At 38.6% G+C, this 14299-nt stretch overlaps 1 protein-coding gene across 8 annotated transcripts in view; it reads right to left on the reverse strand.

The window, feature by feature from the left end:
- MTA3 (metastasis associated 1 family member 3) overlaps nt 1–14299 on the reverse strand; it is a 229128-nt gene that overhangs the window by 95207 nt on the left and 119622 nt on the right. The gene's annotated exons all lie outside the window — the stretch shown is intronic.

Consider the following 14299-nt stretch of genomic DNA (forward strand, 5'->3'; position numbering starts at 1 on the left):
GTAACAAATAGGATTTCCAAAAATAGCTTCATTTACTTTCCTTGCCTAAATAACAGCCGACAAAGCAGTTATTTCTAACATTTAATACTTAATCACCTAGAAAAAAAAATTAAGTTTGCTGAAGTCAGTTTTTCTTTTAACGGGGAGGAGCAGAAGCTGTGTTATTTTAAGAAACACCATTCGAATTTCGTGGGATAACAGACGCTGAGAATTCATACAAACAATACAGCATAAAGTTGTCATCAGACTCTCAAATGACAAAAGAATTTAAACTGAATCACTACACCATTATTTTAATAATTATATCATGAGATAAGAAAACATTGGTTATACTGTTTGAGAGACACAATATGATCAAAAACCAATAAAAGAATATTCCAATCAAATTAAATATAAATTATTTTTGGAACTATAGATTGTATGCAAAGATGAAAGGGTTAATAGGTGATTTCAGTTTTTAATTTTTCTTTAAATGTAGCTATATTGTACTTTTTCCTAAATTAAAAATGAAAATCTGACACAAATTTTCATGTACATATATTAACAGCTAACAAAGTAAGAGGTTGAGTCAGAATTATTTTATGAATTAAATATGAATATGTAATTAACACATGTACCAACACGCCAAGAGTTGTTGATGAAAGTAGTTTAAAATGAGATTTAAAGTGTTGGCTTCCTTTATGCTTGACAAATCCTGGCTCATAGAGAAAAAAACATGATAAATTTTCAGCTAACTGCACACTAAAGAAACTATTATCAAGTTATCAAATTCTAAATATGGAGAACCCAATTGTTTTATTCTGAACCCCAAGCAATAAACCTGTGACTCTTCCATAGTACTAGCATCCATGAGCACACAGGTTTGATTCCTGGCCTTGCTCAGTGGTTTAAGGATCGGCTGTGGTGTACGTCGCAGACAAAAGACCAAAAAAAAAAAAAAAAAGGAACAATCTTTCCCAAATGCAATGGGTATAAAAACATATCAAAGACTATAACATTCAGAAAGACCACTCCAGGCCCACATAATCATTCATATTGCTTTTCAACAGGCACAGGAGCACAGAATTTTTACAGAGATAACATGATTTCCCATAGATCATCCAAAAAGTTTTTAAAAGTATACTCTATTTCAAAGGCTGTGCAGAGTTCTGTTACAGAGAGAAATAAGAATAATTACAACACAACACAGTCTCATGTTTAATGGCAGGTGCTGATCAGCCAAGAATCTGCTATTTGCTTAAAGAGACATTCAGTTTAATCCCCACAGACTCAAAAACCATAAATGTGCACACAAGTTATTTCTTCTTTTATCTAAAGATGTTACCTATTTGTACAAATGAAGCAAAAGAAAGTTTAAATTTGCATCATTTCCCCACTACCTGAAGACTTTCCTTCACTCTGATACAAATGAAGCTTGTACAATAGTTCAGGACCACCATCTCTGCTTGGAAACACGAAAATTTCTTGGTGCCACATTAGACTTACTGAATCCAAGTATTTTGGGAAGGGACCCAGGAATCTACGTGGTTAACAAGCATGCTCCTTAAGCACACTGAACCTAAATTCTAAATTTTCCTTGTTCAATAAAAGCCATTATTTCTTCACTAAAGAAAGGCATTTTTCCATTTAAGAAAGAAAGAAAAGAATAGAAAAGGAAAGGAAAGGAGGAAAAAAAGAAGGAGAGAAAGAAAGAAAGACAGAAAGAAAAAGAAAAGGAAAGAAAGAAGGAAATCTTGCCATTTGGGACAATATGGATGGCTCTAGAGGGTATTATGCTAAGTGAAGGAAGTCAGACAAATAAAGACAAATACCGTATTATCTCACTTACATATGGGATCTCAAAACCAAAACAAACAAAAGGAAAACAGAACAAAGATGTGACTGTCAGAGGACATGCGGAGAGTGGAGGGGAGTAAGAGGTACAAACATCTAGTTAGAAAATAAATAAACCATGGAGATGTAATAATATACAGCATTAGGAAGATGGTCAAGGAGTTCCCTTGTGGCCCAGTAGATTAAGGATCTTGTGTTATCACTGCTGTGGCTCTGGTTACAGTAGTGGCATGGGTTCATTCCCGGACCAGGAACTCCAACATGCCCTAGGCATGGCCAAAAAAAAAAGGAATATGGTCAATAATACAGTAACAATTTGTATGGTGACAGATGGTTACTAGACTCACTGCAATCATTCCACGACATACACAAATGTCAAATCACTATGTAGTCACACCTGAAACTAACATAATGTTGTATGTCAACAATATTTCAATTTTTTAAATATGCAAAAAATCTATTTGTCAGGGTGAGGGAGGCTCTCAACATTCTTAGTCAACAGGAAAATGCAAAAATCAAAACCACAGCAAGATACACTTCACATAAAACCACAAGGATGGCTAAAAAGAAAAACACAGACAATAACAAGTGTGGATGAGTGAATGGAGAAATTGGAACAACAATACTTTGCTAGTGAGGATGTAAAATATTACAGCCACTTTGGAAAACAGTTTGGCAGTTCCTCAAAATGTTAAACAGAGTGGGCATCTGACCCAGTCAATTCCACTCCTAAAAGCAATACCATGGGAAAAGAAAACATACATCTATACAAAACTCATACACATATGTTCACCGAAGCACAATTCGTAAGAGCCAGAAGTGGAAACAATTCAAATTTCCATCAAAGGATGAATGGGTGAACAAAATGTGTGGTTTGAGTCCAGGAGTACTGATGTCCCAGCTTAATCAGGCAGAGTGTGAGAATTCTCCCTTCCTCTTCCTTTTTTGCTTCTTTTCAGCCCTTCAAGTGATTGGATGAGGGTCCCCCCACACTGGGGAAGATAATCTGCTTTACTCAGTTTACTGATTAAAATAATCTCTCCCAGAAACACCCTCAGGGTCACATCCGAATAATGTTTAAGCAGATATCTGAGCATCACGTAGCCCAGTCATGTCCACACATAAAATTAACCATCACGTAGTTCCTGTTGCAGTGCAGTGGAAATGAACCCAACTAGTATCCATGAGGACAATGGTTCCATCCCTGGCCTAACTCAGTACATCAACCATCAGGCGTTGCCGTGAGCTGTGGTGTAGGTCGATGATGCAGCTTGGATCCCGCGGTGCTGTGGCTGCGGCGTAGGCCAGAGGCTGTAGCTCTGATTCGACCCCTAGCCTGGGAACTTCCAAATGCCACGGGTGCAGCCCTAAAAAAGAAAAAAAAAATTAACCATCAAAACATCTCAACAAAATTATTATATGTACATACTATCCTTCAAAACTAGCAACAAGGAAAAGACTGCGATACCATCAAAGGCCATGTCAGGTTGCATTCTGAAACATAAAAAGGACATCAGAGAAAGACTGGTAAAATCTGAATAAAGTTTGGAGTTTAGTTAATAGCAATATAGCTATGTTAATTTCTTAGTTTTTATCAGGATGTTACGGCTATACAAACTGTTAACATTAGCGGAAACAGTGCAGAGTAGGTGGGAACTCTCTGTACTATATTTGCAGCTTTGTAAATCTAAGAACATCCCCTAATAAAATGTTGGTTTTTTAACACCCCCCCAAAAGGGGGGGGGGGAGCCTTGGTGTCATTGGTCTGATTAATCTTTTATCAGCCACAAACTGAATTCTCAACATTTTTTTTTTTTTTTTTTTTGCCACACCTGTAGCATGTGGAAGTTCCTGGGCCAGAGATTGAACCCAAACTATAGCACTGACCCAAGCTGCTGCAGTGACAATGCCAGATACTTAATCCACTGCATCACAGAACTGCTCTTAACTTCTTTAGTTTCAAAATATAAAGAATCGTGACTGGAAATTCAGCTAACAGGTTTCTATAGCATTTAACCTGTTGAATACAATAAACAAATTCTTTAAAAGCAATGAAGCTCAAAAATCCAAAATGCTTTCAGAAGATTACATTTCTCAACAGCATCACTGTAAGACAGGACAAAAGGGAAGATTCAAAATTCTGACGGGGGGAGTTCCCGTCGTGGCTCAGTGGTTAACGAATCCGACTAGGAACCATGAGGTTGCGGGTTCAATCGCTGCCCTTGCTCAATGGGTTAACAATCCGACATTGCCGTGCGCGGTGGTGTAGGTTGCAGACACAGCTCGGATGTGGTGTTTCTGTGGCTCTGGCATATGCTGCCAGCTAGAGCTCCGATGTGACCCCTAGCCTGGGAACCTCCATATGCTGCAGGAGCGCCCAAGAAGTGGCAAAAAGACAAAAAAAAAAAAAAAAAAAAAACTGGGAGTTCCCGTCGTGGCACAGTGGTTAACGAATCCGGTTAGGAACCATGAGGTTGCGGGTTCGGTCCCTGCCCTTGCTCAGTGGGTTACGGATCCGGCGTTGCCGTGAGCTGTGGTGTAGGTTGCAGACGCAGCTCGGATCCCGAGTTGCTGTGGCTCTGGCGTAGGCCGGTGGCTACAGCTCCAATTCGACCCCTAGCCTGGGAACCTCCATATGCCGAGGGAGCGGCCCAAGAAATGGCAAAAAGACAAAAAAAAAAAAACCTGACAGAAATTATTTCCAAACCAGGATTATATACCTAAACATATATTAGCCAAGTGTGAAAAACATTTTCAGATAAGCAAGGACTAAAATTTTTTACATTTTAGAAGACTAATCAAAAGGAAAGGGCAAAACAATTATTAACTCCAAGGAAACAAAAGGTTGCATAAGAAAGAATTATGTGAGGAATATTTACATATTCATAAAATATAAAGACTGATTATTGAGTTAATAAAATTATGATACACTGGAAACACAAAGGAAACAGAACAGAGAAGAGAAAGTAAGGAGACACTTCTAATAATGAAGATTAATCGTAGCACTATAAAAGTAGTATAAATGCCAAAGTCACTGTAAGACAAGTTGAAAATGATTGCAAAGTGGGAACCAGGCACATGACTGCCTTGAATATTATTAGACAGTTATACGCATATATATGACTTTTAAAAATATTAAAATATAGGAATTCCCACTGTAACATAATGGGTTAAGAATCTAGCCTAATATATCCAGACAAAACTCTACTTAAAAGAGACGCATGCACCCACATGTTCATTGCAGCACTATTCACAATAGCCAGGACATGGAAACAACCCAAATGTCCATCGACAGATGATTGGATTCGGAAGAGGTGGTATATATACACAATGGAATACTACTTAGCCATAAAAAAGAATGACATAATGCCATTTGCAGCAACATGGATGGAACTAGAGAATCTCATACTGAGTGAAATAAGCCAGAAAGACAAAGACAAATACCATATGATATCACTTATAACTGGAATCTAATATCCAGCACAAATGAACACCTCCTCAGAAAAGAAAATCATGGACTTGGAGAAGAGACTTATGGCTGCCTGATGGGAGGGGGAGGGAGTGGGAGGGATCGGGAGCTTGGGCTTATCAGACACAACTTAGAATAGATTTACAAGGAGATCCTGCTGAATAGCATTGAGAACTTTGTCTAGATACTCATGTTGCAACAGAAGAAAGGCTGGGGGAAAAATGTAATGTATACATGTAAGGATAACTTGATCCCCTTGCTGTACAGTGGGAAAATAAAACAAAAATAAAATTAAAAAAAAAAAAAGAATCTAGCCTAGCATTGTCCATCAAAATCATAGAAAAAGAGATCAGATATGTCGTTACCAGAGGTGGGTGGTGGACGGGAAGGGGGAATCAAATGAAAGCAGTCAAAACATATGAACTTCCAGTTATAAAATAAATAAGTACTAGGGATGTAATATACAATATGATAAATGTAATCAACAACGCTACTAATGTTAACTATAAGGTTATATACGAAAGTTGAGAGTAAACCCTGAGTTCTCATCACAAGGAAAACTAAATTTTTTCTTATTTAATTTTGTTTTTATATGAGGATGCATGTATGTAAGTCAAATCATTATGTTGCTGCACACCTTAAACTTACACAGAACTGCATGTCACTTAGATCTCAATGAAACTGGAAGAAAAAAAAAAAAAAAGGATCTAGTGTTGTCTGTGCAACAGCACGGGTTCAACAGCTAGCCTGGCACAATGGGTTAGGTATCCAGTGTTGCTGCAGCTGTGGCACAGGTCCCTGGGGAACTTCCATATGCTGCGGTGGGTGGAGCCAAAAAAAAAGGTTTTTTTAATTAAAATTTAAAGTGAAGGGGGATCCTAATTAGATAAAAGTGCATCAACTTGTATGAATACTATATATACCAAGAGAGCAAGAATTATTAATGATGACACTACATCAGGTTTTCTCAACCGTGGCATTTCCTTTTTTTTTTTTGTCTTTTTGCCTTTTCTTGGGCCGCTCCCGCGGCATATGGAGGTTCCCAGGCTAGGGGTCGAATCGCAGCTATAGCCACTGGCCTACACCAGAGCCACAGCAGCGCAGGATCCAAGCCGAGGGTCTGCGACCTACACCACAGCTCACAGCAACGCCGGATCCTTAACCCACTGAGCAAGGGCAGGGATTGAACCTGCAACCTCATGGTTCCCAGTCAGATTCGTTAACCACTGCGCCACCACAGGAACTCCCAACCGTGGCATTTCTGACTGTTAGAGCCAGGTAACCAACCCTTTGTTGTGGGGGCTGTCCTGTGCACACAGGATGTTTAGCAGTACCCCTGGCTTATACCTACTGGATAACAGTAGTAGTCCCATACTCAGCTGTAACAACCAAAACTCTCTAGACTTTACCAAATGTCCCCTGGGAGACAAAACTGCTCCTGATTGAGAACCAGTACTCTATACCACAGAGTTGATGAACCATGGTTTTCTTCACTATATCTCAGCAACAAACATTTAAGGGCTGCTTCTATAAGCAAAAGAGTTCAACTTTATGCATCTTTATAACACAAAGAGGAGGAGGTCAAAGAGCAGAAAGAAATCCGGAAATTTTCAAATATTTCTATACAAAGATATATTTTCTGGAGTTCCCTAGTGGCCTAGCAGCTTAACGATCCAGCACTGTCACTGCTGTGGCTCAGGTCGCTGCTATAGCAGGGTAATATCCCTGGCCAGAGAATTTCCACATGCCGTGCAGGTGTGAAAAACAAAGATATATTTTCTGTTGTTAATACTACTTTAACAGATGTTAACAAATAAAACTTTAAAGGAGACTCCCAAGAAAACAAAACAAAACAAAAACTGGAACATGTGTGTGAGTAAGTAAGACAGAGGAATGAAGAGCCAAGAGAAGTCTGAGCTTAATGTGCTACATCAATGGATTTCGTAAAGAGACATGACAAGAAATTTCTGGAAAGCCCCTTCCATTTCCAGCAAGTGGAGAGAACCAAAGCAACAAGGTATTAATCCATGATTCTGGAGATTTGATTACAAACATGAAAGACACTGTTAAAGAGGAATTCAAGGGGAAAAAATCCTCTCTTGATGTCACTTTTCCCTTTGATAGCTAGGAGAAAGTGGAATGTTCGAAAGAAACCACCAGGATTAGGAAGACCCTCTTCTCTAAGATAGGATGACAAACATATTGTTTTGATCACCAGGGAAATCTCACAACAGTACCTGGGACAATATGTAGGCTATACCGTGGATATAGCCCAATGCTTTTCTGCATTATGATCTGGGCTAGAAGAGAAAAGAAAACACTTCAACCCACAGGGGATAAGCTGATCATTTCAAAGGAAAAATTATATAGTAGAAACAAAACATTCAAGAAAAAGTGTGTTAAACATGCAGATGTTAAAATGTTAAATTATGGTATGACTTTTCTCTAGTTACTGTATTTTTCCCCTAGTTCTCCTTCTCCTAGCAATTCTAAGAGCCTAAGTACACTAAATAAATAACTTCGTTATGTTACATTCATTTCTTAAGGAGCACTGTTCATAGTCTCAATAGCACTCTTTTGGCTAATTCAAATTTTGTTTACAGATATCAAGAAAATTGCAAAAACCTAACATCTTAAAAATATTAACACAATAAAATGTATAGCAAGAAAATTGCCTTTATTTGAATTTCATTTTAAAGATTTGAAATAAGTTTCTTTAACATCAGTACCCAAACTGGAGACAGACTGCTAATCCACGGTGGAGAACTTTTTTTTTTTTTTTGGCCACTCCTGTGGCATGTAGAATTTCTCAGACTAGGGAATGAACTTCCCACAGCAGTGACCCAAGCCACAGCACTGACAACACCAGATCCTTAACCACTAGGCCACCAGGGAAATCCATGGAATTCCATTTTATTACTTATATACTTAAAAGTTAGAATTACCACTTATTTATCAGTAAACATAAGACCGTAAAAATTTGTTTTCTTTGAAGATTTAAAAAAGGCCTTAAGACAGACACCATAAATTAAAGTTACAAGTTACGAATCCTTTCAGTTCAATCTCCCTGCTTTGATCAGTATAGAAATACAAAGAAGGAAATGCAAACTACAGGAAGCATACTAAGATACTTCAACTATTCTGCCTGTTACAATTTATTCTATACACATTCTCACAATTATGCATGTACGAAATGACCTATGCACAAGTTTGTTCTTTGTAGCATTTATTTCTAATAGTAAAAGAGTAAAATGAAGCAAATATCCATCAACTAGGATTAAATAAATCAGAAAAATGAAACAGCCATAGGAATGAATGATGCAGATCTTTATATGATATGGAGCTATACCCAAGATATTTCTTTTAAAAAGCACAACATAACAGTATCATAATTTACTCTACAATTTACTTAAAGACCCAAACACACGCCTCATTGCTTCTATATGGATAAAATGTTTCTAGAAATAAATATACGATTCTAGAAACATTGATGGGCTATGGGACTGTACAAGAGCAAGACATTTTATTGCTTATTCCATATTTTGATTTCTGAACTATGTCAATATTTTATATTCCCCCCTGCCACCCAAAATGTTCAAATTTTTAAGAGGTTTTCTATAATCCTGACAAGTAAAAGGACTGCTCCATCATTCACTGCTTTTGGATCCCAGGTTACTCCAAGCATTAATCCAAACCAGGGAGAGCATTCCCAATCAGAGTTAACTCATAAACTCACAATGGCAATTATTCCCATCAACTCCTATCTACTAACTATAGCTTGGTAGCCTTTGGAACATTTTTTTTTCTTTAAAGAGTATAGCTGATTTACAGTGTTGTGTCAATTTCTGCTGCACAGCATAGTGACTGGAACATATTTTTGTTTTTAAAAAAGTGTACATAAAGCTAGGCATGTTCTGTTCATTTATTAGTTTCTGATACATATGACCACCTAAAGAAAAATTCTACCTTCAAAAATTAATAACTCTAGGTAAAGCATGAACCAAAAAATTTCCAGATTATACCTTCTGAAATGCATGGAAATGTTTTTTTCAATGCTGAATAACTTAGAGTCATAACACATTTTCAAAATAATTTGATAACTTAGTTTTACAAAGAGACACAGAGAGATAAATCCTAATATTGTAAAGTATTTTTTTATTCAGTGACCTTAAAGACGTTTAACAGCATTTCAGTGGTGGGGCAGGGGAAGATTTTTAGAGTTCCAACGCAATAATAATGAATTAGTGACAGGCAAAGGCCCAGGTGTTTATCACCTCTTTTTTAAGATGCCTTAACAGCAAGAGCATTAGAAACAAAAGAACCTAAAATCACTAAAATGAAACAACCATCAGCACATGAAAGAATTCAGAATTAAATAAAATTTCAGAAAATTCTGGAAGACAGAGACAGATAAGAGAGGCTGAGCACAGCAGACCAAATTCTAGGATGAACAAACAGTTCACTTAACAGGGAAACACTAGAGACATTTCCACTAAGATCAGGGATAAGGCACAAATGCCCGCTTTATACATCACTATTAAACATGGTACTGGTGGTTTTACTTTATACAATCAGACAAGAGAAAACAATTCTAAGACAAAGTCCAAACCATGCATCAAGAGAGCTGATGCTAGAGAACATGAAACTGATCTACCTAGCAGAGGCCTAATAAAACTCCAGTCTTGTCTATGACCATACCATCCAGAACATACCCAATCTCATCTGATCTCAAAAGCTAAGCAGGATTGGACCTAGTTAGTATTTAGATGGGAGATTGCCTTGGGAATACCCTGTGCTATAGGCTTTTTAAAAAGAGAAACAGGAGTTCCCGTCGTGGCGCAGTGGTTAACGAATCCGACTAGGAACCATGAGGTTGAGGGTTCGGTCCCTGCCCTTGCTCAGTGGGTGAACGATCCGGCGTTGCCGTGAGCTGTGGTGTAGGTTGCAGACGCGGCTCGGATCCCACGTTGCTGTGGCTCTGGCGTAGGCCGGTGGCTACAGCTCCGATTCAACCCCTAGCCTGGGAACCTCCATATGCCGCGGGAGCGGCCCAAGAAATAGCAACAACAACAACAACAAAGACAAAAGACAAAAAAAAAAAGAGAGAAACAGAGACAGAGAGATGGAAAAAAAAAATCCAGTCTTAAGAACAGAACCTAGAAAAGTCTGCTCCTGGAGTTCCCATTGTGGTTCAGTGGGTTACGAACTGGACTAGTATCCATGAAGATGCAGGTCCGATCCCTGGCCTCACTTAGTGGGTTAAGGATCCAGCATTGCCAAGAGCTGTGGTGTAGGTTGCAGACGTGACTTGAAACCAGCGCTGCTGTGGCTGTGGCGTAGGCTGGTAGCTGCAGCTCCATAATGACCCCTAGTGCGGGAATCTCCATGTGCTACGGATGCTGCCCTAAAAAGCAAAGCAAAGCAAAGCCTGCTCCACATTCTAATAGAAGAAGTTTACCAGCAGTCTGTCCATATAAATGTAACTTCCTGGTCAGCTTTTCTATTCCCTTAGTTTTAAAAAACTACAGACAGCTATGAATCATCTAACATTTGTGGAAAGATTAGAGCACAAAAGATAGATTAAAAAAAAATGAAAAACTGAACCTAGAGGAAACACAGGTGGTTTAAGCAATAAAGAGAACTTTGAAGATACAATCAGAATTTCTAAAAGATTTGTGAAAACAGTGCATTCATAAAACAAAAATAGAATGCATTGAAAAAGAACAATCAAGACAAAAAAAGAGGCTCTGAAATTTTAAAATATGGTTGGCACAATTAAATCACTAGAGGGACTGGAAGATAAAAGTCAAAGATTTAGCTCAAAACCAAAAACAAACAAACCAAACCAAAAAAAAAAACAAAAAAAAAACAGCAGACAGATAATCTAAAAGAGCTAGGATTAAGGCAATTAAAAAAAATCTTGATTAAAAACTGGGCAGAGATGGGGGAGGGATGGAGTGGGCGTTTGGGATTAGCAGATACAAATTATTATATGTAGGATGGAAACAAGGTCCTACTGTATAGCCCAGGGAATTATATTCAATATCCTGTGATAAACCACAACGGAAAATAACATGAAAAGGAATATACATGTGCAACTGAATCACTTTGCTGTATAGCAGAAATTAATAAAACATAAATCAAATATAAAAATAAACAAGTAAAAACTCGGCAGAGGGGATAAAGAGACATTTTTCCAAAGAAGACATATAGATGGCCAACAGACACATGAAAAGATGTTCAATATCACTAATTAATAGGCAAATGCAAATCAAAGCCACAATGAGATTATCACCTCAGATGTATTAGAATGGCCATTTTCAAAAAGGAGAAGAGGAGTTCCCGTTGTGGCGCAGTGGTTAATGAATCCAACTAGGAACCATGAGGTTGTGGGTTCTATCCCTGGCCTAACTCAGTGGGTTAAGGATCCGGCGTTGCTGCTGCTGTGGCGTAGGCTGGCAGCTACAGCTCCGACTGGACCCCTAGCCTGGGAACCTCCATATGCCACAGGAGCAGCCCAAGAAATGGCAAAAAAAAAAAAAAAAAAAAAAAAAACTGTCAGTGAGGATGTGGAGAAAAGGGAAACTTCATACACAGTTTAAGGGAATTTAAACTGGTGCAGCCACTATGTAAAATAGTATGGGGATTCCCCAAAAGTTAAGAATAGAATTACCATACAATCCAGTTATTCCATTTCTGGGTGGCTGTCCACAGAATACGAAAACACTAATTCAAAAAAAATACATGTACCCTGCTTTGTTCACTGCAACATTATTGACAATAGTCAAAACATAGCAATACTCAAAGTATCCACCGATGGATGAATGGATAAAGACGTAGGATATATAGGCAATAAAATATTAGTCATAAAAAATGATGTAATCTTGCCATTTACAACAACATGGATAGACCTTAAAGGTATTATGCTAAATGAGTAAGTTAGAGAAATACAAATACAGTATAATTTCAGTCATGTGTGGAATCAAACAAACAAAAACCAAAATAAATGAACAAACCAAACACACAGATACAGAGAACAAAATAGTGGTTACCAGAGAGGAAAGGGCCAGAGGAGGGTGAAATGGGTAAAGGAAACCAACTATATGGTGACAGATGGAAACTAAATTTCCTGGGGTGAGCACACAGTAGTGTATATTGAAGGTGAAATATAACATTGTATACATGAACATTATATGATATTAGACATCAGCGTTACCTCAAAAAATTTTTTTAAAAACTGCACTAGGAGTTCCCGTTGTGGCACAGTGGTTAACGAATCCGACTAGGAGCCATGAGGCTGTGGGTTCGATCCCTGGACTTGCTCAGTGGGTTAAGGATCCAGCATTGCCGTGAGCTGTGGTGTAGATTGCAGATGCAGCTCAGATCCCACATTGCTGTGGCTCTGGTGTAGGCCGGTGGCTACAGCTCCCACTGGACCCCTAGCCTGGGAACCTCCATGTGCTGGGGGAAGTGGCCCTAGAAAAGGCAAAAAGACCAAAAAACAAAAACAAACCAAAACACTACACTACATTAAAAAAAAAGACCAGGAGTTCCCGTCGTAGCGCAGTGGTTAACGAATCCGACTAGGAACCATGAGGTTGAGGGTTCGGTCCCTGCCCTTGCTCAGTGGGTTAACGATCCGGCGTTGCCGTGAGCTGTGGTGTAGGTTGCAGACGCGGCTCGGATCCCGTGTTGCTGTGGCTCTGGCGTAGGCCGATGGCTACAGCTCCGATTCAACCCCTAGCCTGGGAACCTCCATATGCCGCGGGAGCGGCCCAAGAAATAGCAACAACAATAACAACAACAAAAAGACAAAAAAAAAAAAAGACCAAAAATACTCAGAAAGAGAAAAAATGAAAGAAATATTAGGAAAAAAAATGGCCAGCTATAAAAGAAGATGGATATCTTCCAATTGAAATGGTCTAACAAACACCCTCACATTGAAGCATTACTAGTATTTCAAGATACAATGCGTAACAGAATTCTAAGATTTAAAAGAAGGAAGAAACAGGTTAATATGCACAGTATGGAGAATCTATATGTATAAGACTACTTTCCATGACAACAGATGTTTGAGGACAACGGGTTTAGTAAGTGAAATTATGTATTACATGTGTAATAATAAATTATCTATTAATTTCATTCCAGAATAGCATAGAAAAGTATTTTTTAAATATGTAAAAGATAGGTTGAGTCTGATAAAGCTGAGGACCTCTGCTGTAAGTTGTTATACACAAAAACATAAAACTAAAATTAGGAGTTTCCACTGCAGCTCAGCAGGTTAAGAATCTGACTAGTATTCATGAGGATACAGGTTAGATCCCTAGCCTCGCTCAGTGGGTTAAGGATCCAGCACTGCTGCAAACTACAGCATATGTCAAAGATGCAGCTTGCATCTGGCGTTGCTGTGGCTGTGGCATAGGCCCGAAGCTGCAGCTCCAATTCAACCCCTAGCCTGGGAACTTCCATGTGTCGCAAGTGCGGCCCTTAAAAAAAAAAGACCAAAAAAAACCCCTAAAACTAAGAATCAGACCCAAAAGCATGGAAGCCTTCCAACTACTATATGAAAAGGGAACATTATAATTAGAATATCATCACTCTCTAACAACTGTGATTAATGGAACTCCAGGCAATAAGCATCAAATGCCAGTAACATCCAAGAGATTATATACTTCCTAATATACACCACCACCTGTGAAGTTTTCCTCTCTTCTACTTCCCTCTTCCCCACAAAGGGAAGAAGAGAGAAAGAGAAGAAGGAAACCACATCCTCTATCACCAGTTCACAGGAAATATGAGGGACAGGGGAACATGGTTGAACACGAACACCACAGGGGTACAATCAGCAAAATCCAAACTGTGAGAAATGAAACTCCTGATTCAGCAACAAAAAATAGCAGGGGGGGGGGGGAGGAGAGAGACACACAAAGGAAAGCCTTCATTTATTTTCCCCTAGGGCCATCCAATTGATTTGGTACCGCATACTGAAAAGATCAC

The sequence above is a fragment of the Phacochoerus africanus genome, chromosome 5 (assembly GCF_016906955.1).
Source record: "Phacochoerus africanus isolate WHEZ1 chromosome 5, ROS_Pafr_v1, whole genome shotgun sequence".
In the NCBI taxonomy this organism is placed as follows: Eukaryota; Metazoa; Chordata; class Mammalia; order Artiodactyla; family Suidae; genus Phacochoerus; species Phacochoerus africanus.